The sequence below is a fragment of the Eschrichtius robustus genome, chromosome 2 (genome assembly GCF_028021215.1).
Source record: "Eschrichtius robustus isolate mEscRob2 chromosome 2, mEscRob2.pri, whole genome shotgun sequence".
NCBI classification, from domain to species: domain Eukaryota; kingdom Metazoa; phylum Chordata; class Mammalia; order Artiodactyla; family Eschrichtiidae; genus Eschrichtius; species Eschrichtius robustus.
Window position 1 is genome coordinate 87,672,775 of NC_090825.1, and position 24,576 is coordinate 87,697,350.

Below are 24,576 nucleotides of genomic sequence, written 5' to 3' on the forward strand. Positions count from 1 at the left end.
AAAAAGATAAATTTTAAAGATTCCCCTGTCATAGTGATAAGTCCTTAAAAGCCAATATATATATGCAAATGAAAGAAAGAATTAGGCCTTTGGGCTATCAACCATCACATTCAACAGGCTGAAAAAAATATGTGCAAAATTTGGCAGTTTTGAAAGTACATGTTTTGTATTAGACCTACAGAGACTGAAAAACGTTTTCTTACTGACCTTTGATAAAGATGAACACGACTTTCTTTACTTAAACATTTTCTAGAGACAAGTCTAGGTTTACCCATAAAAGTATGTTCAGGGACTTTGTGTTTCTCATTTGTGTAAGGAGCTTAGAAGATGCCATTTCATCCTAACATCAAGTATAAAAGTGAACAAACTGAAAAGTCAACAACTCTTCCTAGATCTGTCAGAGAAGTGTGGTCATAAGCAAACCCTTGCCCCCCAGATTGGAGAGAGAGACAGGCAAGTTCAGAGAATGCCAACCTACTAGGTCAGGAAACTCAGCAGAACCAGTGCTGGGGTAAGAAAACCTGAACTGTAATTGATGAATTGCTAGAGGCTCAGTGTGGACAAGTCTGAGAGTTAAAAACTCCAGGTGGACCCAGTCATAGAGGGTACAATACTTTCATTAGTTGTACCTACCAGTTCCTCATATTGAATATCAGAGAAAAATCTCTCCTTGTGCTCTGGCAGGGTGAGAGGAAAGGAAACCATTTTGAAATACACCAGAACATTCTGTTTGTCTTAATATAGCCTGCCTGAGGAGAAACTATTTCACTAGAGCCTAACCTGCTAGGGTGTTATCAGAGCATAGTTTACCTGGGGGAAGTGAGATACCTAACTCCAGCCTCCTGTAGCCATCCAGATTCACCAAAGGAGGGAAAAGAGAGAGAGAGAGAGGCACATTGGTGAAGTTCACAGTCCAGAGACACGGGCTCACCAAAGGCTGAGACCTAATCATAGAACTGTAAAATGCTTTTCCTCCACACTTGCCTTGCCACTTCATTATTAAAGTCTTAATTACTGCAGTTCCTTTTCCAAGTACATCATGTACACCATTCAACAAAAAATTACAAGGCATACTAAAAGACAAAAAATCAGTTGGAAGAGACTGAACAAGCATCAGAACCAGAGTCAGATATGGTGAGAATGTTAGAATTATCAAACAGGAGTTTTTAAAAACTATGATTAATATGCTAAGGGACTTAATGGAAAAAGTAGACAACATGCAAGAACAGATTGATAACATAAGCAAAGAGATAAAAATTCTAAGGAAGAATTTTTTAAATGCTAGAGATTAAAAACACTGCAACAGAAAAGAAGAATGCTTTTGATGGGCTCATTAGTAGACTGGACATGGCTGAGGAAAGACTCTCTGAGCTTGAGTATACAGCAACAGAAACTTCTAAAAGTAAAAATCAAAGAGAAAAAAACCTGAAAAATTAAAACAGAATATCCAAGGATTCTAGGAAAATTAAAAAAGGTATAACATATGCATAATGGGATTATCAGAGGGAGAAGAAAGAGAAAAAGGAAAAGAAGCAATGACTAAGAATTTCCCCATATTAATGCCAGACACCAAACCACAGATCCAAGAAACTCAGAGAATACTAAGAAGGATAAATACCAAAAAACCCTACACCTAGGCATATCATATTCAAACTTCAGGAAATTAAAGATAAAGAAAAATATCTCAAAAGAAGTGAGAGGGGGAAAAAATGCTAAGAATTACATCCAACTTCTCCTCCAAAACCATGCAGGCAAGAAGAGAGTGGAGTAAAATATTTAAGGTGTTGAGAGAAAAAATATCCACCTCCCTAAAATTCTGTACTCTGCTAAATTATCTTTCAAACTGAAGGGGAAATAAAGACTTTCTCAGACAAACAAAAATTAAAGAATTTTTTTTTGCAAGTAGACCTGCCTTATAAGAAATGTTAAAAGAAGCTCTTTGGAGAGAAGAAAAATTATATAGATCAGAAACTTGGATCTAGATAAAGAAATAACATTTGAAGAAAGAATAAGTGAAAGTAAAATAAAAACTTTTATTTTTCTCATTCTTAATTGATCTAATAGATAACAGTTTACTCAAAATAATAATAGCAACAATGTATTTAGATATATATAAATCATACATAATTATATATAACCATATGTGACACATAATTATATCTATGTACATATATGATTCTGTATGCTTATGTATAAGTGAAATGAATGACAGCAATGAAACAAGGGACAGGAGGGAGATATTAGGAATATTTTGTCATTATAAGTTACTCACACTACCCATGAAGAAGTGTAGTGTTATTTGAAAGTGTATTTGGATTAGTTGTAAATATATATTGTGAATTCTAGGGTAACCACTGAAAAAAGCTTTTAAAATGTATGATTGATATGCTAAGAAAGGAGAGAAAATGGAATCAGGTAAAGTGCTCAATTAAAATCACAAAAGGCAGAATAAGTGTGGAAAACAAAAATAGGAACAAGGAAAAAAGACAACAAATAGAAAACAGTAACAAAAATAGTAGATATTAATCTACCATATCAATATTAACTTTGAACATCAATGGTCTAAATACACCAACTAAAATATAGAGATTGTCAAAATGGATCAAAAAACATGACTTATCTATACATTGTCTCAGAAAACCTGCTTTAAAGATAATGGCCCATACATATCAAAACTAAAGGAACGGAGAAAGATATACACTAATCAAAAGAAAGTGGGAGTATGTTTTAAATTTCAGATGGAGCAGATTTTGAACAAGGAAAGTTATTGGGGATAAACAGGGGTACTACATAATAATACCCCAAAGAAGACATAGGAATTCTAATGTGTATGCACCTGGTAACAAAGCTTTAAAGTACATGAGGTAAAAAACAGAAAAATCTACGAGGAGAAATAGATGAATCCACTATAACATTTGGAGATTTTAACACACTTTCATCAGAAATAGACAGATCCAACAGTCATATAGTAAATCAGTAAGCATATAGTTGAACTCAACAGCATCATTGATCAACGGGATATAATTGACATCTATAGACTAATTCACCCAACAACAGATGACTATGCACTCTTCTCAAGCTCACATGAAACACTTACCAAATAAACCACATTCTGGGCCATAAAACACACCTTAACAAATTTAAAAGAATAGAAATCATATAATGTCTTCTTTTAACCACAGTGGAATTAAACTAGAAACCATTAACAGAGAGATAACTGGAAAAATCCCAAAGTATTTGGAAATTAAACAACATACATCTAAATAACACATAAGTCAAAGAAGAAGCCTCAAGATTAAATTAAAAAATATTTTGAACTAAATGAAAATGAAAATACAGCTTATCAATATTTGTGGATGCAGCAAAAGCAGTGCTAAGAGGGAAATTTATAGCATTGAATGCAGGTATTAGAAAATAAGAAAGATTTAAAACCTAAAATCTAAGCTTCAATCTTAGGGAACGAAGAGCAAAATAATCCAAAGTAAGTAGATGAAAATTAATAATAAAAATTAGAGCAGTAATCAATGAAATTGAAAACAGGAAATCAATAGAGAAAATCAATAAAAACCAAAAGCTAGTTCTTCAAAAAAGATAAGTAAAATCAATAAGTGTCTAGCCATGCAAACTAAAAAAAAAAAAAGAGAGAGAGAGAGAAGACACAATTGATATCAGAAATGAAAGTGGGAACATCACTATGGATCCCATGGACATTAAAGGGATAATAAAGAAATATTATGAACAACTCTATGCCCACAAATTTGATAACCTAGATGAAATGGTCCCATTCTGTGAAAGACACAATCTACCAAAACCCACACAAGGATAAATAGACAACCTGAATAGGCCTATATCTATTAAAGAAATTGAATCAATAATTAAAAATAGAAATAGATTTAATAAATCTATTAATAGATTTCCAAAATAGAAATCACCAGGACTGGATGAATTTACTGGTAAATTGTACCAGAGATTAAGGAAGAACTTACACTAATTCTCTACAATTTCTTCCAGAAGATAAAAGCAGAAAGAATATTTCCTAACTCTTCTATGAGGCCAGCATTAACCTGATAACAAAACCAGACAAAGGCATTACAAGAAAACTACAGATCAATATCTTTCATGAACATAGATGCAAAAATCCTCGACAAAACACTAGCAAATCAAATCCAACAATGTATAAAAGAATTATACACGATGACCAAGTGAGGTTTATACCAGCTATGCAAGGTTGGTTCAACATTTGAAATCAATTGATACAATCCATCAAATTAACAGGCTAAAGAAGAAAAAACTCACATGATCATATCAATAGATGCAGGAAAAACATTTGACAAAATCCAACACCTATTCATGATAAAACTCTTGACAAACGAGGACTAGAAGGGGAACTTCCTCAACTTGATAAAGAATATCTGCCAAAAACCTAACAGCTAACATCATACTTAATGGTGAGAAACTCAAATCTTTTCCACTAAGATCAGGAACAATTCAAATTAAAACAATGAGACAGTACTACCCGCCTATCAGAATGGCCAAAATCTGGAACACTGACAACACCAAGGACGTGCAGCAATAGGGACTCTCATCATTCGTTGCTGCTGGGAATGCAAAATGTTACAGGTACTTTGGAAGACAATTTGGTAGTTTCTTAAAAAACTGAACATATTTTACCTACAATCCAGCAACTATTCTCCTTAGTATTTAACCAAATGAATTCAAAGCTTAAATTCACACGGATATTTGCACATGGATATTTGTAGCAGCTTTATTCAGAACTGTCAAAACCTGGAAGCATCATGATGTCCTTCAGTAGGTGAATGGATAAATAAATTGTGGTACATCCAGACAATCAAATATTATTCAGCACTAAAAACAAATGAGCTATCACATCATGAAAGATATGGAGGAAACTTAAAAGTCTATTACTATGTGAAGGAAGCCAATCTGAAAAGGCTACATACTGTATGATTCCAACTATATGACTGACTTTCTGGTAAAGGCAAAACTATGCAGACGGTAAAAGATCAGTTGTTACAGGGGTTAGGGAGGAGGGAGGAATGAATAGGGCAAGCTCAGAGGCATTTTTAGGGCAGTGAAACTACTCTGTATGATACTATAATGAATACTTGTCATTATACATTTGTCCAAACCCATAAAATGTACAACACCAAGAGTGAACAAGAGTGATAATGATGTGTCAATGTAGTTTCATCAATTGTAACAAATGTTCCACTCTGGGGGAGGATGTATGTCGATAGTAGGGGATGTTGTGCATATGTAGGGGCAAGGGCTATGGTAAAACTCTCTTTACTTGGTGCTCAATTTTGCTGTGAACCTAAAGCTGCTCTAAAAAGTAAACTTTATTAATTAAAAAAAGGTATGTTCAGAAAAACTTACACCAATTTTCACACTCACATTTAGAATTTCCCTACACACTGAACTGTGAGAACTAGAGAGAGATGATTTTATTCAATTGCTTTTAGAATCATTGACACCACTTAGGTCTCTTATTTATTTTGTTATTATTTTTTTTTAGGTCTCTTATTTTTTTGAGCCCTGAAGCTTCTTTTCATGGCAGAAATATAAAGAAATTCTCTTCTTCTCATGCTACTTTCCATTTCATATTTTTATATAAGATTTCCATTTCATATTTTTATACAATCCTCTATGATTTTATATTTTTATAGAGAAAAGTGTTTCATTAAATCTCTTAAAAATAGCTTTTTGGTGTTTCTGCTGAGGCTTTAAAAATATGCTAATAATTATTTTATTAATCTCTTTTACTTAGGCTAGCATGAATATGAACATATACGTAATTTCACTTTAATGCTAATACATAATACATTGTGTTTAGATTGGTTAGATATTGAAAAAAAATTTTTCAATGTGATTTTTTTTATTACCGAAGAAGTAATTTATGTACTTGAAGAAAAATGGAGCAAAGTATATGTTACCAGGTACATTTTGTGATTATCTGCAGGTGGTAATGTTTATGAAGAACTAGGCAATTTTTTTTAAAAAGTGTTCATCCCTGAGCAGATCTTTTTCTGTCATCTAGTCTGTGCCCCCTTCTAACTGCACCTGTTATATTTGGAGATCATGTTGCATATAATGATATAATTATCTGCTGTGGGAGATTATTGATATGTTATGAATGAAAGATAATGGATCAGTCACTATGTGAGATTATAATTTTTAAAAAATGTTACCAATAATATTTGGACAATGAATTCCATGAAGAATGAGTAGAAATCGATTCTGAAGACTTGGGGAGTCCCGAGAACCAGTGGAAAAAATATTTTAAAAGACTTCTCAAGGTCTCAAAAGCAGAAAGTTTCTACAGATTCACTGAAAAGTTTTTAATGTATGTTTTTTAAAAAAGTAACTCCCAATATATTTATAGAAATGGCCATCTGATGTTTCAAGTCTTCATTCTCTACTAGAGAGTATTTCCTTCATACCAAATTTACTGACCTTACTTCTAATTATTTTCAACCTCATTTTTCTCTGATTTTACTTAATTGCCTATCCTCCAAAGAATTCCTATAAATGGTCCTAAATAACTATCTTTTAGTTTTCTTCCATGATTTCTGACTACTCTTCTATGCGTTATTCTCTCTTCTGACTCCGTAGGGATAATGAGCTCCATGCTTTGACTCACCTGCTCAGGCCTCTTGAGAGATATCTGAATGTCACCATGGTGACGGGGTACCACTCAAGGCCCTGTTGGGAATGGGATAGGGCTCAAGGGCTGAGGCATATGTATGACAGAATGAGTTTAAGTACTCTTAGTTGGGAGAGAATAAGAGGTAGACAGAGGTACATAAAAAAAACTATGTTCTGATGCCGACAGGCCTTGGAAGCCAAATTTAATTCACTATTTCAAGAAACTAAATCTTGGTTTTGCAGCTTCTCTCTCTATTCAAGTTAAAGGGTAGTCAAATTTCAGGCCCCAGAAATGTTGCTGTGTCATCTCTGTGTTAATGAACCTGGAAGAGTATGTGCGTGTGCGCGTGTGTGTACGTATGTGATACTATAACACCCTCAAACTAGGCTGAACATTACGTTCCCAGTCTTCTATTTGTAGAGGTAGTTTGGGAGTAATTAGTGTTAGGGGAAATAATTATTAGCAACCTTGTTTTATCAAAGTGCCCTAACAGAGGACAAATAATCCAGCCATTTCTTCACTGACTGATTTTAGATCACTATTGTTAGGAGATGTCCCCACAAATGCTGAACATCTAGGGAAACCTGCTTCCTTAAGAGTCCATAATTAATGATGCAGTAGCCACTTCACAACTGTGGGCTGGCATATAGAAAAATATATATATATCTCAAGATCTTCAATACAGATTTAAATCTAGGTTTTTCATTACAAACTTTTAGAAAGCAAAATTCTAAACCACATCTTTTCTAAAATGTCAAAGCTATTCCAATAACGTTCTCAAATGGCTGCAGAAGGGGGAAATAAGAATCACTTATTGATCAAAGTCAAGAAAAAAGAGAATCACTGGCTCAAAGGCTAAAGTTAAAGAAAGATTTGAGGTTACAAAATGTGTTTTGAGTTTCAAAATGCAGGAAGTAAAGAAATAACAGAACACTTAGGTAGTATTTTGCAATTCTAATTTCAAAGGTTTGGTGTGAGAACTAAAATGAACATCTTTGTATATAGGAGAAACATTATAACCCAGCATCCTACAGTTTCCTCCTCATTATTTGGTTCCATGTGCGTCACTCTCCAGTTGGACCCTAAGTTGTTCTTGTCCAGCATGGTGCTAGGAATGAAAAAGTTTTCTGCCTCTGGAACACTCCCTCCACAAATACTTAGGGATTAGGGAAATTTATGGATAATGACTGGATTGGAATACAGTTTCCTTGAGTGCTAGAGCAATGGTTCTCAAACTGGAGCCTGCATCATCTGGAGGACTTGTTAAAACAGTTTGCTCAACGCCCATCCAGTTTCTGATTCAGTAGGTCTAGGGTGGGATGAAGAACCTGCATTTCTAACAAGTTCCTTGGTGCTCATCTGGGGAGCACAGGTTGAGGGCCATTGTTCTAGACCAGTGGTCTCCACCGTGGCTGCACATGGAATAAGCCCAGATTATTACCCAGACCAATAACATCAGAATCTATGGTGGTCATGACTAGGCTTCAGTATTTTTTAAAGCTTCCTGGTAGATTCCAATATGCAGCCCAGACTGGGAAACACTGTTCAGTCTCATAGTGGTTCTCAGCCCAGGCTGTATATTACAGTAACTTGAGAAAGCATTTTTTTTTAATTGAGCTATAATTGACATAGTATAAAAATTACCCCTTCAAAGTGTACAAGTCAGTGGTTCTTATTTATTCACAAAGTTGTACAACCATCACCACTATCTAGTTCCAGAACCTTTTCATCAACTTCTAGGGAGATTTTTAAACAAAGTTCTGATACGTCGGTTCTACTCTTAGAGATTCTGATTTAACTGGTTTACGAGGTAAAGGCGTCAGTGTTTTTGTAAGTTCCTCAGGCGATTCTAATGTCCAGCTAGGGCTGAGAACCACAGTTCCTGAGTTTTATTACTGACCTTCCAAGACTGTTTTAGGAGTTAAGACCTATTCAGGAGCTTTCACTGACCCAGGCAGGGATGTGGTAAGTACAGAGGAACTAGCACACATTTTCTGTCTAAACTTCTGCTTGTCCATTAAATATGCTCAATCACAATACAGGGAAAATATCATCCTTGATTTCTGGCGCTCAGAGCAGAGAGCTGGGTGGCCTTTAACAGATGGACCTGGAGGTGACTCTGGTAGTGAAACTGGCTCCACTGTCTGTGGCATTTCCCTGAAAACCATAGCTCCATTTTAGAGACTTCAAGAGCCTCTAAGGCTCTTTGGGCCCCCAGTAGGACTCAGAGCTGTTAGTTAAATTTTTAAACATTTGCTTCTGTTGGTCTGATGTTGTTTCAGTGACGGGCTTTGTTGATTAAGGCACAGAAGCCGAGTTAGAGCCCTGGCTCCTGCAATTACTATTGCCTGATGTGGGGTAAAAACATTTTCCTCATTCTGTAATAATCCCTTCCTCCCAAAGATATTTCCGTTATTAAGAAAAATAGTGTATTGGGTGCATTCACCTCTGCATAATTAATTCAGTAGAAAGATGATGAGATTTTACATCATGTGATCTGGATTCAGTCCCTGGCTCTGGCCCTTTTAGCTGATGTGATTTGAGCAAAATGTGAGCATTCACACTCCATAAAAGGAGAATCCAACAATGACAACAATAATAATAGTACCTGACTCACCTTTAATAACACCTTTACATATTTTTGTGAAGATAAAATGGTATAGTTCACATGAAAATGTTTTATATACTATGGCATCATATAAATGATTATGCCTTAGGATGTAACTAGAGGGACAGACTTATGAAAGGAGGAAAGAATGCATAATTTATAAATTAAGATGATTCCTTTTGCTATGTAGACAATTTGAACTTTAGGACCTCAGGAACAAAAGGATACTTCTCCTACAGATCATTTAAAAGCAGCTATTGCCTGAAATCTAGGTAATGAAACCTCATTAAAATGATTTAGGGAGAAGGAGATCCTAAGTTGGTATCCCATAAGTAGTCATTTTTTCACTTTTCCTGATTCTATCTATCTCCCCCTTTTCTGGGGTCTTTGTCTATACAGAATTGAGTTAATTCTCCTCTTTAGTTCATAGCACTTAACTGGTCCATATGAGGCCCCTCCTTTTAATTTATTCTCCTCCTTCATCTCCATCCCTGATCCCATTTCCCATCCTTACATAGTCCCTATTCTTGTGTTTGCAATGTGGATTCTTCCAATCTACCTTCTGTACATTTGTTTATATGTATATCTGTAAAAATATTTTTCAGTATGTATGAAATTTTTGACATTTACACAATTATTGTGCTATAAATTTCATTTGTTTCACTTAGCAGTAGGCTTTTATTTCATGTGGTAAGAATACTTACATGAGACCTACCTTCCTAACAAATTATGTGTATAATACATTATTGTTGACTATAGGTACAGTGTTGTACACTAGATCTCCAGAGCTTATTCATCTTGCTTAACTAAAACTTTATGCCTGTTGGTTAATTACTCCCTACTTCCCTCTTCCTTCATTCCCTGGCAACTACCATTCTACTCTTTGATTCTATGAATTTGACTATTTTAGATACCTCATATAAGTGGAATCATGCAGCTTTTGTCGTTCTATGACTGGCTTATTTCACTCAGCAAAATGTTCTCAAGGGTCATACATGTTGTCACATATTGCAGAATTTCCTCCTTTTCAAGGGCTGAAGAGTATTCCATTGTATGTGTATGCCATTGTGAGATTGGTCGTCCTACTATATGAAGATCTAACTCATTTTTTTTGACTGTTGCATATCATTCCATCTTAGGCAAGTACTCTATCATACGTACCTATTCCCCTAGAGAGGGATACACACTGCCCCCCAACTCCCACTGCCCAAAACAATGGTGCAGTGTTCCTCCTTGTGTGTCCCCTTGTACATCACTGTACCAGGAGTGGAGTCCCATTTTTCTGTTGGGCTTCTGTCTTTCCTTGAAAATTTTTGAGAATTCCTAATATATTCTGGAAGTTAATGTTTGCCTGTTATAGATGTTGTGAAGATCTTCCAGTCCATGAGTTACTTTTTTAAAAATTATTAATTAATTAATTAGTTTTATTTTTGGCTGTGTTGGGTTTTTGTTGCTGTGTGCGGGCTTTCTCTAGTTGTGGCAAGTGGGGGCTACTCTTTGTTGTGAGTGGGGGCTTCTCATTGCAGTGGCTTCCCTTGTTGCGGAGCACGGGCTCTAGGCACGCAGACTTCAATAGTTGTGTCACATGGGCTCAGTAGTTGTGGCTCGCAGGCTCTAGAGCACAGCCTCAGTAGTTGTGGTGCAAGGGCTTAGTTGTTCTGTGGCATGTGGGATCTTCCCGGACCAGGGATCGAACCCAGGTCCCCTGCATTGGCAGGCAGATTCTTAACCACTGCTTCACCAGGGAAGTGCCCATGAGTTAGTTTTTAATATTGTGTATAGTGTTCTTTGTTCAATAGAAACCATGAATTATTTTGATGTAGTCAAATTCCATCTTTACTCTTTTTAGGGATTTTACTTTGAGGGTCTATTTTAAGACACCCTTTTCTGCCCTGAGGTCCCAAAGGTTCTCCTGCAGGGACTGTTTCATAACTCTATTATTTCTTTATCATTTGTTCTTTCCCCAGTGACATATTGTTTTAACTATTATAGGTTTTCTTAATATCCATAATATTTCTTAATATCTTTTAGGTCAAGCTCCTTATTTGTTCTTCCTTTTCAAAACTGTCTTAGCTGTTTATGGGCTTGTATTGTTCCATGTTAATCTTAGAAGCACTTTATCCTGTTCTCCCAAAGTATTCTGCTGGAATTTTTATTGAAATTGCATTGAATTTATAGATCAATTTGCAGAAATCTGTATCTTTGAATTGTAAAGATATCAATCTATTCACATGATGTGACTTTACATTTATTCAAATCTTTGTTCCTCTTTTATTATAATTTTAAAACTTCTCTGTAAAGATCTTTATTAGATCAGTTTGTAGATAGTTCTTAGCTTTTGTGTTATTGTAAATGATGTTTTATTTTCTACTGTATTTTCTAATTGGTTATTGCTGGTATAAAAGAATGCTACTTATCTTTGTTTGATATTTTATTTCTCGAACTTGCTAACCTCGAACTCCTTTATTTATTACTTTTCATAGTTTATTAGTTCTCTTGTATTTCTATGTAAATTATATAATCTACAGACAATGGCAATTCTGTCTTCTCCCTTCCAAATTTTATCACTCTTATTTCAATTGATTGTCTGATTGCAGTGGCCAAAACCTCCAGTACTATGTTGATCAACAGCATTCAAAGAAATTAGCCTTGTCTACTTCCAGACCCAATCATATCGTGGTTATGAAACTCACTGTCATATCTTCTTGGTTAGAAATGTGGTAGGTTTTTCCATAAGGCTCTTATCTTCCTGTGGTGGGGAAGGGGAATGGGGCAGAACCTGGCTAAAAAAGGAAATATATGAAAAGTCTTAGATAACACTTATAAAGCCAGGGACTCATTATACCAAAAGCTGGGTAATTCTAGTAAAGATACATTTTGGGTTTATACTTGAGTGATTACTATAATCCAAAATAAATCCCCTTCCTTTATTTTCTCTCTATTCTCTCATGCCTTAAAAGTGCTCTGAAGCCCCTCTGTCTTTAAACACCCCCAAACTCTTTCTTGATATGAGCCCACTGGCTTTTCTGTCTCTTCCTCCACAGGTCCTCCTTTCCCACTTTATTATGTAGCTTACTTTTTCTCCTGGAGAAAACATAACCCTTCCTTTTTGGAAATAGAGTATCCAAATAGCAAGTGGGTGCAGAAAGAGGGCTGTGAACGTTCTCATTATTAATTTTTATACTTTCTGCTTACATAACTTGGCACATTGAGGCAGATAATTAGATATCCAGGTAGAAATATTTGAAAACTCTAGTTCCTTTGGCTCTATATCCCTCTGCCCTATCAGTCTAACCACAATTTGTTCAATATGACATCTGCCTCCATCACCATTGTGTCCTATTTATGCAATGAAATGTAGCTTTATCTGTTTATTTATGTAGGCAGCTGTATCACATCTCTGATCCATTTTGAAATTACACCTAACTAAGCTTCTAGTGTTACCCAGTTATTTGTATAATTAGTTTTTGGATTTAATTCAAAGATTTTACATTTGTTCTTAAAATTCCATTCTGACGCTCTAACATATGAAGAGTTTTATAAACTGATTTCTGTTATCCAACATACTATCTATTGCTCCAATCATCTTGTCATCCATGGAATTTGATAGGAAGGCCATCAGTGTGCTCATCCAAACCTTTGATAAATATGTCAAAAAGGACAGGACCAGGGAAGAACCCTAAGGCACACCACTATAAAATTTCCTTCAGCTTGACATGGAATTAGCATTCTTGGACATGACTCTTCAATTATTGATGAAGTCACCTGACTGTACTTGCATTCACTCCACATTTCTGCACATTATCCACAAGGTTTTCATGAGAAACACTGTCAGGTTCCTTGCTGAAATACTAACACACTGTGTGTGCAGCATTTCCTTGACCTACCCAAATAGTAAATCCATGTATTATGCAGTTCTATTTTGGCTTCAAGTAACAAAATTTCAACTTAAACTAGAATAAGCAAAAGAGATAATTCATAATTTACCTAACTGTACATTCTATACCATCAGAGCACTGGCTCTTTCCACCTCTTGGCTCTACCATCCACTGTGTTGGCTCCATTCTTACATTGTCTCTCTACTCTTGGCTTCAAGATGACTACCTGCAACCAGGGAGTTTTAACCCTACAATTACTCTGACATCCTAGAATTGAGTCTCATTGTCTCAGACAGGATCATAAGCCCATCTCTAAATCAAACCCAAGGAGATGGAAGGATCTGAGCAGCCAGCCTGGGTCACATGCCCACCCTTGAAGCTGGAGCTGGAGTCTGCTTCACCCAAATTACATAACCTGAGAAAACCTCAAAGATAACAATGATATCAAAGGAAGAAGAATGAATGGATATTTTCTACACCCAATAAAAATGTCTCAGCCCTCAGTGTATGCTCCAAAGTATTTTCTCAGGAGCCTCACAACTCAAGGATTATTCACATTATGTCTACATTTGTACAATCAGTTACTTTATACTAATATATATATACACACATACACACACATATACGGAATACATATATTCAATTATGTATATATATATGTCCAGTTGTTACACAGTTGGAAGCAAAGCTCTGTTTGGATAAACAATGTATCATCAGAAGTTTATTTCTACAGGGATGACTAATGAGTGTTCGCCACTCTGCAGCTGGCCTGATGACTTCAAACCCACCCACCACAGAAACCTGGGCAAGAGAGTGGTCTACAGATGAGGGGTGAGGGTATCATGTATGTATTTGTGGTGAGCTGTCCTGAAATGAAGAGATAATTTCTTGGTCCTGATTTATTTGGACGGCAACAGTAATATATGGTCCAAAATATAGTGGCCTTAAAGCAACAGGAAATGCCAGGGGTGAAAGCTATAAGAACGAGAACTGGATTTGGCTTTAATATATCTATTACAATTCGGGGCTGAATTGCTTTTTCAGAGATGGATTCCCTAAAGGCACTTAATGATCTGATTGGTTTTTCACCAAGGTACTTTCCTATGTACTTAATTTTATTTGTTCCAACCACATTCAAGTCCATGGAGAAGTCTTACTCACTTGTGCAAATCTGCTAATGAGAGAGTCCAGCAATGAGCACTGGAGAAGATGCTCTTAGGGAACACTTTAAGGGGATGCTCTTGCAGGGGATAATCTTGGGAACTTTTATTTCATGGAGCTTTTCTAGAATCATTTATAACCAGACTCAAGGACAAAATGAGGACACTTCAGGTCTGACTGCCTGATAAGAGCAGCTTTCTCATGTCTATGCTGTCAGGCATCCCAGAAGGAAAACCAATAGCAACAAAGGCAGGACCCCACTCCCGCTGCTTGACCACCCAAACAATACAATAAGGCCCTGGCCTGAACTATATACCTCTATACATTTTGGGTAGTGTCTGCTACCTTTCCTGTTCTTATTTAACAAATGTCCTGTCTTTTGTGTTAGACAAACTTGATGTTATCAGAGTCAATATCTAGGCAGCAGCAGAATCACCATATCTTACTTACACTGAGAGACAGATGGGCTGGCAGCAGAGAAATAACAAGAGGATTGTCAATTGTCGGCAATATATTAAGCTTTTCCTCAATGTAGTAGATATAAGAATGAAAGCAAAAATCTGTTGGGAATTTTGCTACTATGCTATGAATATTAGTACATTAGGGGACCACCTTCAGAGAATGTAGGGAACCAGTGGATATCTTAGGAATCCAATAGAGAAGACAAATAAGCCTCATGTTTTGACAAGGTAGAGCCAACCATATAACCGTAGAAGTATTGGGGCATCGTAGCACTTTTCAGGCTGATCAATAACATTAAACACTGCAGTTAAGTCTGACAAAATGAAACTAGCAAGAACATATCAATGAACACAAAGAACCTGATCATTATCACTCCTAGGGTGTAAAGAGCAACAAAATTGTAATTTATCTGAGGGTCCCACCATTAGAAAATAGGACAGAGTCTGAATTTCCTTTCTCATTTTCACAATAAGAAAGTCAATCCAGTGCTCCAGGCACTATTACATTAAATACTGATATGGAGTCACTGTATAGTAGGTTTTCCTTCTAAGAAATTGATTAATCCTTAATGAAGAATAGGGAGACAGAGCCCAACCTAAATGGGTAATTCGTTCAAATACAGTTGACTTTTGTCTTTAGAGTCATTCTTTTCCCATATTATATAACGAATGACTTTCTTTGGAATTTAATTTTTCTGACAGTAACACATACATACCTAATAAATCTTTCTAGATTCTACATGGACATTCTTGGAAAGCTTTCATTTGGCACAAATGGAAATGAGCTAAAGCTAGCAGGGAACTGCCTTAAAACCTACGTTTCATATCAGGCCCAACAATCAATAGTGCCCACTAAGGATAAAAATATAGATATGTATGTGGTTGGCTGCAAGGCTTCTGCTTCTGCTGCTTTCTGAACCCTTTGAGGCTATCAACATTCTCTGTGCTTCTAGGGAGAAGTGGAGGGTACAGACTTCTGGAACTAAGAGGGCCCTGAGATGTCCATCTGCATCAGAGCTACACAGAGCCATGGAGGTGTGTCACTGTCAATTCAAGAGTTCAGTTCCTTTCACTTCAGCTCAAAAGTTTTCTGCTGAGCACTTAAGTACAGAGGTGTAATGAGAGCTAGAGATAGGAAAGGTGCAAAAGACACGATTCCAGTCCTCAAGATGCATATCGTCTAGGACTTATTCAAAGCACCCACACATGAGCTAAATAGTCAGGATCAGTGTGTGATGATAATATTTACCAAGCTACATGCAGAGATGCTAAGTGGGTGGAGTTAATTTTTGGACTGAAGTGTAAAGAAAATGACAGGGTCATCTTTTGGCACTCACCTATGGTCTCACTGGAAGAGTGTCCCAACTGAGATGTGCCTTAGGAGCTTTGGATGAAGAAACCCAATGGGGAATGCTCTTGGTAAGTTAAAAAGGTGTGTTTTCTGGAACTGAGTGTGTATTTTTCTGGAGATCCCAGCAGAGTACTGCTCAGAGGATGGCCAATGAGATGTTCCATACAACTTGCAGATGACCTCTAACCAAATAACCAGAAACTGGAGGGGGTCGCCCAGTCATTTCAGTCATTATTCTGCTGTTCCCCATTCCAGGACCACACAGAATCGGGGAGCTTACCTGGATCCCAGAAAAAAAGGGATCAGACTGCTAACTGTCTATTCCAGTCTGAAGATGCTGACCATTCTTATTTACTGAACCCATAATGGCCCCTTAAAGTCTTGTGACTCTGCTGTTTTGAGACACAGTGGCATATAGGAATCTTTGCTAAGGCTTTGAACATGGTCTCAGCCCCTGGGTAGAACCTAAAGCCAATGTTTGTGAAGTTGTGCCTTTTGCAGGGGACATTGCCACAAAGGACACACTCAGTTCTCTATCTCAGCAAACTCTACGCCCTTTTCTGAATCTTAAGTAATCACTCTCTCTCTCTCCTGTGGCTACCTTCAAAGTCTTCAGGGAACTCAGGTTTTAAGAATGTGCCTTGCAAGGTATCAGTTAATACAAATTTCCCTCCAAGGAAGAAGACAGTCAAAAAGCTGGGCTGCCTTTGTGGAATGGGGTAGGGAAAAATAGATGGGGAGATCTCCTATTAATTAATATTTCAAGGTGTTTTCCTGCCACACCTGGATATTTGGAATTTTTCTTATAGACAATATGCTTTAAGTGGTAAAATGATTTTTCTGAGAGCAGGGGGGCAGGATGGATTGGAGCGGGGAAGGCATTATTGGGAAACCAGTTAGAAGTATATTGTCAAAATCTAGACATGATGTGAAAGATCCTGGACCTTAGTAATGGCAGTGGCCATGGGAAACAGGACAGACATTAGAGGCATATAGAGAAGACTTTAATCACTGACTAGATATAGAAATTGTATGAGAAGGAGGACTCAAAGACAAATGTGAGCTTTCAAGTCTCAGGGAGTGGAAGATATTGACTTGGAGGGATAGGAAGGGGAAATGGGACATGGAGATGTGAAGGTGTTAGCAAGATAGTCAGTGACGTGAGCTATTCAACCAGATGAGCAAGTTGTGAGGTTGAAATTCTGGAAAAGAATTAAGGGCTAGGGAAGAAAATTTGGGACTCACTTGAAAAAGGAAATAGTTGAAAATGTGAAGATGAATGAGAACTCTGACAGAAAAGTAAAAAGGAAACCAAGACAAGGCTGGGCCCTGGAGTTTGCTGGTGTCTGGCACAGGCAGCTAAAATCCAGAACACTGTCTCATGAAAAGGAAGAGAATCTCTTCAGAGCTCTGTCCCTGAAGCCTCAGGGTCAAGTCAGGGTCAATGAAACTCGACGTTTAGAAAGAACAGGAAGAATGGGAATAGCCAACTCAATATCAAGTTGGGAAACTAATATTAAAAAGTTATTGGAGTAGGTTTCTAGCATCTTTGTGAGAAAAGATTTAGTCACTTAGTGGGAAGACAAACAAGGAGTTCAGGCAAAACTAGGTGGTGAAGAAAAGGAGACAGGGCTTATAGACCCATTCTTTAAGAAATCTGGCTGTGAAAGTATGGTGAGAAATGGAACAATAGCTAGAGGGTATCGTAGAATAAAAGGAAGAGTTGTTTCCTCTTTCCACATTCGTCAAGAAAATATCTTTTCTGAGGGGCAGAAGTATCAGCCAGATACTGTTGAAGGAAATAACCAGGTTTTATAAGAGTTTGCCATTGGTAATAGTCATAGTGGAAGCTGTTTGCCTAGATTATTTGGCTTAGGCTCTACCATGACTCAATAAATGATTAAATGTCCATTTTTGTGGCTTTCTGAAGGAGACATTCACCACCATGGCACGGTCAGCAAATGACGGTGGGTTCTTTAACAGTCACTAAAGTTGACCACTCCTGCCCAGTGGCTGTCAGTTCACTGCAGAAGATACGGGAAAGAGAGCAAGAAGTTGGAAAGGAAATGTATACTTCAGTCCCACACAGAGATCTAAAGGGCTGGATCTAGACTTGTTCTCTTTTCAGAATTTGGATTAGAAATAGGCAGAGATGGAGTCTTGGAGAACAGTGCCTCTGGCATTATGACTCACTATTTAAGGATTTCATTAGGAGGGGAAGTACATGCCCTTCAGCCAGCCATCAGGAAATCACGACTGTCCGCTTATTCTACCAAATCCTGCAGAATTTAGCTGGAGAGGGTAAGAATCTGGAGGTGGAAACTTCGACATTGTAATGATTTCCTTGCCTAAATCCAATCTTTTCTATTTCAAGTCATGAAAACACATATTTTTAGATGGATTGATAGACATACACACATACAGAGTGCATATATATTATCTTTTCATAAACATTTACCTGTCAATGTCTGTAACTTAGGATGCCTTTAAATAAAATCTCAACTGAATTAACCGAAAATACGATGTTCTCTATACCAGTTCCCAAAAGAAGATGAATCCTAAGAAGGACCACTTAAATTCATTCCAGAGAAAATGGGGAATAAATGAGAATACCAGGTAGAGTTAGAGGGTCATTATGATGAACTGATTTCTATATAATATGACGGAAGATTAGAGCTCATAGGGTTCTGCATTTTAAAGTAAATCACTGCATGGAGGCAGAGGAAACATTACTAAGAATTGTGTTCTGACGTCCGGTTAACACTTTCCTCTCTTTAGAGATTTCAAAATTTCAGAGGGAAAGCACAATTTAAGCAGTCCTTTCACCCATTCAACAAAAAAGGCATTGAGGGCCTCCCGTGAGCTAGGCACAATGTTAGGCTCCAGGACAAGAAGGTGAACAAAAAAGACCTTTCTCATTCCTGGAGCTGAGAGGATAGCGGGGAGAGGGGGAGAGCAGTAAACAATACTGGCACCGATGAATGTGTAATTACAAACTGAGATAAGTGCTTTAAAGGAAAAGAATGGAGCCCTCTAAAAAGCAAAGAACAAAGGACTCAAGGTGGAAGGGGGGTGTGCAGGGACACGGAAAGGCTTCCCTGAGAAAGGGCTATTTGAGCTGAGAACCAGGTTGAGTTAAAGCTACCCAAGGAAGGGGTCGGGGGAAGCAGCCGATACCCAGAGAAGAGCATGCGCAAAGGTCGATCCCGCCCCCAAGCTCAACCCGCAAAGGGGCCTGGCTGTGCAGCTCCTAGTTAAGGGTTTAGTCTTTATTCCGAGAACAGTGGGATGCCATTCAAGGGCTTTAAGCAGGTTGGTGACATGATCAGATTTGTGTGTTGAAAGAGCACTCTGGCTGCAACGTTGAAAACAAATTGGAAAGACATTGTCTAAAAGCCATTGTTTCACAAAGTAAATGCTAAGGCCTGAAGCTGTCACAATCACTTTCTTGTGGTCACCTGACCCCACTAATATTTTTCTGCCCCCCCGTGGACATTTGGAAGCTATTTGAGGCTGAGGATTAAGAATTTATCGATCCCAGATTATTATACGATTATGTCAACATTTGGGCTAGAGACACAACACCTTTCTGTCTGCTCAAAATTTTGATTAGCATGACTAATCACCATTCTTGTCCGTGATCGAACAAACAAGGCCTAACAAACAAACTTCCGCATTTTACAGTCAGGCACAGTATCATATTACCCTTCTCCTCCTTCCACCTCCATCGCTGTAAATGCTCATCATCTTTCTAGTGGCCCTGTCTGTGTTTTGACTCTCCATGTATCTCACCCTGTCTCTGACTTCCCTGGTTTCTCATCATGAGCCCCTGGTCAGTCGTTTCAACAGTGCTCTTGCTGTGGTGCATGACTGAGGACAGCAGAGAAGGCACCGTCAAGAGCAAGGCAGAGTCTTGGGTACCAGGCAGGTTCCAGTCATCCTGAGTCGTTTGTAACGTTATTGTAGAAAGGCCTGACTGCATAGGCCAATTTACCAAATTTCAACTTACCAGGGCTAAAACCGTGAGTGTGCAATTGCCCTCACCAGAACCCTGCATTGCCCTCAGGTGGCCTCAGCAGTAGTCCTGGAGCCCAAGGAGGGCTGAGCTGCAGTACAGGCTGGTGGTCTCGGCTGACATACACAGAGGAAAGCAGGGACGGGGAGCCAGGCCGGTCCTGATGACCCCAGCCCGGAGAACCCACCTTTCGCCATACCGGCTGTGAAATGTTGCTGTAGAGCTGATGTGCTTAGGGGAGCATCCAAAACCTCCCCTCCACCATGTGAAAAACTCTCTTCAACATTCCGGGCAAGTGGCCATCCCTTGGTGTCAATAACATGGCTTTAGTTGTTATATCTTCCTTATATGGAGCCTAAGCCAACTCCTCCCTTAACTTCCACTAACTTAAACTAACTGTGGCCCCTGCCACCACATAGAAGGCGAATCCTTCCTTGACAAGGTGGCCCTTCAGTGCTTTAAGTGTGTCATTATGTCTCCTCAATCTTCTCCATGCTGAAGCTCCCTATTTTCTTGCATGGGTGCTTCTCTGGTGAGGTTTCTAGGGCCCTGTTGTCCTGGCTGTACTTCTCTGGACTTGCTAAGAGTTTGAAAAATACCATTCTTGAGAAATGTGTAATTGGCTGATTAAACAAGCTGGGCTCAATCAACTTTATTCTTGTATCCATTCTTTTCAAACCAGTTCTTTTTCCATCTGTGTACAAAATTTGAAACAGACCCCATAGATTTTCCACTATGGGAAATATTATTAGTCCCTTTGTTTGGGCACTAAAAATCGAATAACCCTGTCCCAGTCCAATCCACACCAGTTTAGTCAAAATTCCAAATACATGTCCAGTTTAGGGCTTAGCCCCCACTCCTGCTCAGATCTGACCCAGTCTTTGAAGCCTGGAGTTGGGAACAGTGTGGTTGCCTGTTTTACTGTTCCATAGCTCTTCCTCTTCTTCTCACCAGCTGCTGTTCCTAACCACGCCAGGGCTGGGTTGGGGTAGAGGAGACTAGGGGAAACTGGCTGGTACAGTTAGGTCTGTTGATGTCCTCTAGGCATAAGAGATACGCAAAGCTGATTCTTTCTCTTATGTGGCACTTTTGCCTGTTCCTCAGAGATGCTCTGCTGGTGACATCTAAGCCACTGCTTCTCAAAGTGTGGTCCACAAATGAAAAAATTATTATCACCTGGGAGTTTGTTAGAAATACACATTTTTGGAGCCCTTCCATCCTAAGGAATCAGAAACCCTAGGAGTATGGCCCAGGAATCTGTGTTTTAACAAGCCCTCTGGGTGATTCTAATGCAGGCTGAAGTTTGAGAAACATCCATCTAAACAATGGTTCCTCCCCTCTCGCTGGTCACTTACAACTTTGTTCATACCCTGGGTTCCTGGGCACATTGCACCTCCAGGCCTGTGTTCTCCTGCTGAGCTGAGCCCACAAACCAACCCCAGGAAACTACCCTTTGCCTGTAGCTAAAGGCGGCACATTTCCCTCCCAACAATATCTTCTCATTGCTGTACTCCTCAGGGGTCCCTGCACCTAGATTGTCCATCTTAGACTTATGGGGACATGTAGATGCGAATGTCTCTGTGCCCCAAACTTCAGGAGGTAAGTGCCAAGCTCTCAAGATGTTCTCTTGAAGCCTCCCTCTCTTGGCTTAAGGAGAAGACTATGCTCCTCTCCTTTACCTCCTACTGAAGTGGGTGATGAGCTCTTGCTGACCAAACTGGACTTATGATCTGTTAACATGTTCCATGAAATTGATCTAGCACACCCCTTTGGGACATGGGAGGACTTTGATCACTCTTGTACTATTCATGTCCTTTGGGGCCTACTGCAAAAATCCAAGACAACAGTAGAGTTAATATTTAACATCTTTTTGGACACGGCAACCAAATCTCAGTCTAATTGGGTGGTTGTACTTTGTTCTGCATGCTACTTTTAGTAATGCAGTCCAAGCTCACATTGGTCACATCCCAGCATTGACATATAAGGAATATATTGTCAATTTCCTTAAATAATTTTCACTCATGTTCCTCTTGCCATGTCTCCCAAAATTTATTCTTAGTTAGGTCTTTGTGTTTTAAAATTGATTTATGCTTCTCTTTATATTTAGCATGGTCATGTGCCACTCACGCCTTCTTGTATTCATACATTGCTGAGCTCATGGGACTTTTCAGACATTAACTTGCCTAATATCTAGACTATCTGTCCATCTATGCTACCTACTTTTAAGTGAAATAATCACTGTTCCCATTATTCCTAGCATTTTTCCTTCTTGTTGATCAGAATTAAGAACAGATTGCTAATTTCCTGATCAATTCCTCTACAGCTGAGAGATGAAATCATCAACAAGGCAAATGAAGAACTTATAAGATGTCCTGCTGCCATTGCATTAAATATCCTCCAGATGCTCATTCTGTATGTGAGCTATTCACCTTTCCTAGTTGGGCACTCACTGCTGCTTGGCAACTGATTCCTTAACTGCTCTTTATTGCTTCTCCATGGAGCTTACACTAACTCTGCTTTACCCCTTAAAATCCAGGCACCATTTCTTCCCATCACTACTCATAGATGACCCCTCATCCATTTAACTAAAGAACTAATGTCAGACAATATAAGCTCCCTCAACTTCCCGCTTCTTGATCTCAAAATCTCCCATAATTTGATTCTTTTACTTTCTCCCTGTCATTATCTCAGAAAACATACCTCTTATGCTTGCCAAGACCATGCCTCCATCTTTGTTATCTTTTCTCATCCTCTTTGGGACTTTCATTTCTTTTGCCTCCTTAACGTGTCTCTCTCCACTAGCTCCCTGACACTGGCCAAAAAAACAAAAGTTTTAGTCCCATATCCTACAAACCAACCAACAAGAAAACACCCCTAGACGCTCAAGTTGCCGTCATGTCGTTTTCCTTTGCTTCACTCCTGTTGACCAATCTCAGCTCGCTTTTCTCCATTCTCCTGATAACTTTCCATTCAGAGTTAGTCAATGATCTCCTAACCATCAAATTCAAAAACTTTTTCTTATTTTTCTTCTTCTTGGAACCACAGACTTTTCATATTACACTTCATAGTCTTGACTCTCCACTGGGCACATGATAAGTCCTCAATACAGATCAGTCTCGATTGTTGTAATTGCATCAGCTTCAAAACTGATCTCCCTACTGAAAATCTCATTGTATATTCCATCGTCAGAATTACTTTTGTAAAGGAAATTCAGCTTTGCTTAAATCTCTTAAATAATCTAGCCCCAATATCCATCTCCAGCCTTATTGCCTAATGTTTCTTGACACACCAACCAAAGTGGATGACACAGAATGGAACCATTTCCCTCTTCTCCAAACAAAATGTTTTTTATTTCTTCAAGCTTTTGATTATGATGTTTTTCCACTTTGAACTTCTCCTCCTTCCCAGTTCTTTGTCATAGTACTTATTCTTTAAAATCTACCACAAATGCTACCTGTTCTGTGAAGACTTGCCTGATTCTGTTAGATGAGTGACTTCTTTTCCTCTAAATTTCTATAGTCTATTAGCATCCCTCATGTTGTACATTCAAATACACGAATATGAATAATCACTAAATTTAGAGAGCATAACTTCTTTCTAAAATGACTACATCTTTCTTACACAAGGAAAACAATATAAACCAATCCACCTTTCTTGTCTTGCATTAGTTTAGACAAAACACCATCTGAGAACTGGGAAAACCATAATTTTCTTTAATGTTTTGCCTGTAATTTGTAAAACAACAGAAAATATTCTTGTGGACATGTTTAAAATTTTTCCCAGATGCCATAATCTCAGTACTGTATGGCAATGTCTTCATGACACCCACTGAACATCCAGATGCTGAAAGAGTCTGGAGGACAGGATCTAAAATGATTAGCAATTTTGGAAATAGGCCCTATGTGGAAGTAATTTATATATGAAGAAGAAGAAGGAGGAGGAGGAGGACAAAGAGGAGGAGATGGGTGAATTATTTGCCTCAGAAAAGAAAAGGCAGGGGCAGGAAATGTTAGTTATTAGTCTCTGAGTGTCTAAAAAAACTATTATATGAGAGACAGTGAGCAGTTTTTTCATGTTCCTACCCAGAGGAGGACAAATGCTTTGGGCTGTTGCATGAGAGATTACAAAGGGACAGTGGGATAAGTCTCCAGACTCTAAAGTTGATAAAATTGTGGGGTATGATAACATGTTGTCAAAGAAAGGGAGGAGAGACATCTTTCTACACTGGGGTCAGGGTGGTACCTTGGCTGAAAGAAAAGATACTGGAGATAGGGTTTTTATTCCCATGGGATCATACATGTAGAGAAAGAAATGATTCTATCACACAGTGTATGAGAAAGCTCTTTCAGAAAACCTAAGTTAGGAATCTAATCTATACCCAAGGAAGGAAGAAAGGTTCTGAGAATATGGCACTGTGGGTAGATGCAGTCTTTCA

At 38.2% G+C, this 24,576-nt stretch overlaps 1 pseudogene; it reads right to left on the bottom strand.

Annotated features, from left to right (window-relative positions):
• LOC137758893 (PR domain zinc finger protein 14 pseudogene) overlaps positions 1-20,108 on the bottom strand; it is a 48,870-nt pseudogene extending 28,762 nt beyond the window's left edge.
• Between the last annotated feature and the right edge of the window lie 4,468 nt (positions 20,109-24,576).